Genomic DNA, 5,342 nt, shown 5'->3' with positions numbered 1-5,342 from the left:
AATGCAGGATGTTTTGGTACCATTCTTTAGTCATGGCTGTGTTCTTAGTCAAAATTGTGAGTGATCCCACCATTGCAGAGCTTGCTCAGGAATGGCAGCAGGCAGGTGTGAGTGCATCTGCACGCACATTGAGGCGAAGACTTTTGGAGGGTAGCCTGGTGCCAAGAAGGCCAGCAAAGATGCCACTTCTCTCCAGGAAAAAACATCAGGGACAGACTGATATTCTGCAAAAGGTACAGGGATTAGATTGCTGAGAACAGGGGTAAAATCATTTTCTCTGATGAATCCCATTTCAGATTGTTTGGGGCATCTGGAAAACTGCTTGTCCAGAGAAGGAAAGGTGATCACTACCATCAGTCCTGTGTCATGCCAATATATTTATATATATATAATTTAATCAATTTGTTAGTAGCAATCTCACAAATAAACCTGTAACAACTCACAACCCATTCTAGCAGTTAGTGGTAGTTCTCCAAACAAGCCACATGGTGACACTCTAACAACAGAATAGCTTAAATCACATAAATAGCATGAACAAAAATAAATACAATACAATACACCACTTGTTAATAACATTTTATTAAGACTGACTATTTTTTTAAAAAATATATAATTTATTTAATGCAGAATATTCAGATATGTATTATATATTTATTTTGCTGAAATGATCCTATTTAACAACATGCATGAGTGCACATAACCCTTTGATTTTAGCTACTGCCCCAGTAAATACGGTCTGCCAGACAATTTATACAATTGCGGATCTAGATACAAGTGAGCTGGAAAAGTTTTAATAAAGCAGCAAAAAGCATAGCAGCGTGGTAAAAAAAAATATATGTGGGGACCCCTAAGGTTAAGTGTTTAAAACACTTAACCCGACATTGCCACTTTAAATTTCTATTGACAGACTTCGTGATGACATCAACCTGCACTGCTGAATACTTCTCCAATCGAAATCACTTGCTGTCAGCATCATGCTCCCATCGTAGATCTCCAGAGTTGGGTTGAAGGCAAGTCTGTTTCTTTTCCAATCGGTTTTTCATAATTTCGGATTTTCTTTGTAGGCCTTCTCCATTTCAGAGTAGTAGACATCGGTAAAGCGTACCCAACCCAAAAGCATTCTCCGTGTCTACAGAAAGAATAATATAGCAATTTTTCCTAGTATCTTAGATATGGATAACCATTTGTGCCAATTGAGAATGGCATTAAAAGAGGTGCAGAATTAGGTTCAATCCCCCGCCTTAAATGGTGCATTTTCAGTAAAGCTTTCAATTACTTCCCTCTCCATCCCTATTTATTTTTAAAATTTGTTGAGTACACATAATAAATGGTAACACATGAAGATGGTTACAAAAAAAATATATAAATTAAAATTTATAACACGAAAGGTATGTTATGTCATCAATATTCTGTATTGAAAAAACTATCTTGATTTGTACAATGCTTGTATTTGTATTTGTGTTGTACCAATAAAAAAAAAAAAAAAAAAAAGAAGAGGTGCAGAGAAATGAGAGCAGAATATTGGCTAATATTTTATAATAAGCAGGCAAAATGCCATCAGGGCCTAGGCCTTACCAGCATTCTGGTCCTTCACAACTTGTTTAATTTCATCTGGAGCAATATCGGTACATAGCCAATTCGTCTTTTGGAAGGTTAATTTGAGTAGTCAAGCAGTTTTCAGAAACTCCTCTATCATCCACATCTGTCGTCTCTTAGCTACATTACCTGAGTAAAAGAAAAAACAACAGCACTAAACACAGATAAATGGCTCAAAGTGTTGGTGAAATAAAGGGGATACCAAATGGCAAATTATGGACAGAGTAGCACAATAAATGAAGATATGAAAATTAATGATAGATATCTAAATATATACGGACAATGAAAGCAGATGAATGTAAAAACAAATATCCATTGAAAATAAGGTAAATGGAATTAAAGATATAATTTTAATCTAAAATAGAAAATATAAATGTCGCAATGGGTATAGGACATTGGAACAACAAATTTGTCAGCATAGAGTGCAAAAAACACAAGGATGCAATAGTTACATATGGACAATAAAGGATCATAAATGAAAATATAAAGTTCAAAGTTTCCCTTAAGTAGTATCTTGGGATAAAGATTAAATGAAAATCCACATTAAAATTCCCTGTGCATGCCAAGAAAAATAAAAATAAAAAAGAAGATGAAAAACCGGAAAAAGAATAAAAATAGTCTGTATTTAATATATGGTAAATATTGAAGGAGCTGGGCGCACTGTCCACCAGAATACTTGCAATTGGTAATGATGTTAAAGTCCTCTTGTTGGTTATCGGTGATGGGATGAATCGGCGGTAGTAAACAGTGCACAAAGAGGTAGTTGGTCCAATACGGTGGTGGCGTGCGTTCCACTCTGGAATGCACCCCCCTACTTAGGACCATAGTCACACACAAAGGAAATATTACTACACCAGGCTGGTCTTTAGAAGCCCCACCGGCACATTTATTAGTGAAGCATGGACTTCTAAAGTTTTTGTAGGCTTTTTAGATCAAAAATCTCTTTGGCTTAAACAATGGTTAAGGGTAACTTGAGAACAATACCCACTAATATTTAATACACAAATTACACAGGCTTCACTACTTTTATACATACTTGACTCTCCTAAAACGTCCGGTAGACTCCAGGGAGAGCAGGTAATTCTCCCATATGTGAGCCTCAATGATGCGATTCACAGAGGAATTATGTCATTTTGGCCTCGCCCCCTGCAACAAAATGTTTATTTCATCTCAGGGGGCAGGGTCAAAAGTGACAGGATTGACAGTAACCTGCCTTCTTCCACCCTCCCACCACACCCCCTCCATCCTGGAGCTCCCAGAGATAAAAAAGTAGAAGTTGGCAAATATGTTTTTATACCACTAAGAGGTACCTCTATCCCGTCTAACGATTGTCTTGCAATATCTCTCTAAGGGGCCTATTTATCAATGATCGTTTTTGTATTGAAACTTTTCAATCCTTATCTCCTTGATAAGGATTGAAAGTTTCCAGCTATTTATCAAAGCTCAGGGACAGCAGTGCTGATAACCTGCTGTCCCTGAGAAGTGACTCACCTCCTTATCGCAGCCGAAGAAAGCTGAGTTGATGTACTCCTCGATCTTATGTTAGTGCGCATGCGCCGACTGGAAAGCTGGGGCATGCGCACAGAGCAGCCTAGTGTATAGTGAGGAGAGGAGAGTAGCACAATTCTAATCATGTGACAGGGAGGGATCACATGATCCCTCCACACGTGCGCTGTCCAGCCCTGCTCTTCGGAGTAGGGCTCACAGCTGTGAAAGATTTTAGTTAGGAAAATGTACGTCAGCTTCAGCTTAGCATTTAGAAAAAGAGAAATATTTTACACTGAAGACTTTGATACATAGAGTTAATAAGCACTCCCCATAGACCAGTGGTTCACAATCTTTTTCAGTTCGCGGCACCCTTAGAGTCTCCATTATTTTTTCAAGGTACACCTCCAAAATAATTACCGAGCAGTCCCGTTTTATAAGTAGTTGGGTCAAAAAAACGTAATAAGTATTTATGTCAGGACAGAAATACTTATTTAGATTTATGCAAAAATAATACACATAAATCCAAGGGAAAAGAATATTTTTATATATTCTTTTCAATTATATTTCTGTCAAAGAATAATTTACAGCTAACTCACACTGTGCCCTCCTTCATCTCCACACCCTCTGTGCCCTCCTTCATTTCCACACACTCTGTGCCCTCCTTCATCTCCACACACTCTGTGCCCTCCTTCATCTCCACACACTCTGTGCCCTCCTTCATCTCCACACACTCTGCCCCCCCTGCATCCACACACTCTGCCCCCTCTGCAAACCCTCACTCTGCCCCCTCTGCAAACCCTCACTCTGCCCCCTCTGCAAACCCTCACTCTGCCCCCTCTGCAAACCCTCACTCTGCCCCCTCTGCAAACCCTCACTCTGCCCCCTCTGCAAACCCTCACTCTGCCCCCTCTGCAAACCCTCACTCTGCCCCCTCTGCAAACCCTCACTCTGCCCCCTCTGCAAACCCTCACTCTGCCCCCTCTGCATCCCAGGGGCCAGGAAGAAAAAAAAACAAAAAAACAAAAAAAAACAAAAACAAAACAAAACAAAAAAACTTACCAATCCGGCGGCGCCCGGGACCCAGCATCTGCTGCTTGTCACTGAATGTCGGGCATGATGATGTAACGCCCGACATTCAGTGAGAAGTGAGGAAGGAGGATGCTGGGTCCCGGGCGCCGCCAGATTGGTAAGTTTTTTTTTGTCTTCTCTTCCTGGCCGCGGCACCCCTGGGGGCTGCTGCCATAGACTGTTATGTGGAGTGCTCAGAAAAACGGTAAGAGATGCAAAGCAGCAGATATCAGAATTTAACAGGGGGGAAAACTTTGATAAATAGGCCCCTAAACATGATAACTATCACTAGCAACATACACTATCTAACTCTATCACAGTTGCTTTAACTGTGAACAATTGAATATTAGATAAATGTATACAATCATGCAATCCTTGTTAATAAGCAGTTCAAATACGGATCACTTCTCTATTTCAGGTCAAACAGGCATTACAACTGCAAATAGTACAGAGCAACGTCACGGTTACTTGTATTCCTCAATATTGACTTAGCACCAATAATCCCACACAGTGGCACTTTGCGATCTTACTCTCCTCCAATGAACAGTTACTCTCTCCAGGCAGTTTGATAAAACATGCTCCCTTGTCCGTCTTTCCTCCAATTTAACATGAATGCAGAATACAATTTATAAACTGCTGCTTCTGCTCTTCTTCTTAGGCATAAAGTCAATTTAATAAAAGCTGGCTCCTCAATACACAATTATAGAATTTCTCACAGATAGCAGATAATGCCAGAGAGTTTGGTTGAGGTTTTGGATGAGGTTAAATTCAGTCTCTGTCCCTACACTTCACCCTTGTTATTAGATCACAGTCTCGCAAAAGGGTATTATACAATATTCTACAGGTCTTCCCACCAGTTCCCTACCTGACTGGTAACACAATACTCAGTCCAAGCAAATCAATAATAAGGTAACATGGGCTACTTATCCCCACTGGTCTTCAGCATCTGCATCCGAAATGGCTTCCCTCTGCTCAGGTGTCCGGTAAGCTCTCTCACAGGAAAGTCTTTTCCACTCTCCCCTTGCATCTTTCCCAATGGGGGGTCTCACTATCACTCAGACCTCTGTTCAGCTCTCCAGCTTTCTTGCTGCAGAGGACTCCTACAGGATGTCTGTCTCCCTGAGGGCCTGTCAGAATCTCCAACTGCCTTTTGTAACAGTTACTTCACATGCTTCCCCTCCCTACTGCAC

At 40.5% G+C, this 5,342-nt stretch overlaps 1 long non-coding RNA gene across 1 annotated transcript; it reads right to left on the bottom strand.

Annotated features, from left to right (window-relative positions):
* Positions 1–631: 631 nt before the first annotated feature.
* On the bottom strand, positions 632–2,718 carry LOC142106845 (uncharacterized). Its single transcript, XR_012679798.1, has 3 exons — positions 2,633–2,718; positions 1,576–1,725; positions 632–1,129 (listed from the first exon to the last, which is right to left on the bottom strand). It is a non-coding gene; the product is annotated as an uncharacterized LOC142106845 (long non-coding RNA).
* Between the last annotated feature and the right edge of the window lie 2,624 nt (positions 2,719–5,342).

The sequence above is a fragment of the Mixophyes fleayi genome, chromosome 1 (genome assembly GCF_038048845.1).
Source record: "Mixophyes fleayi isolate aMixFle1 chromosome 1, aMixFle1.hap1, whole genome shotgun sequence".
Lineage (NCBI taxonomy): Eukaryota > Metazoa > Chordata > Amphibia > Anura > Limnodynastidae > Mixophyes > Mixophyes fleayi.
This window is presented reverse-complemented; position numbering and strand designations above follow the sequence as displayed.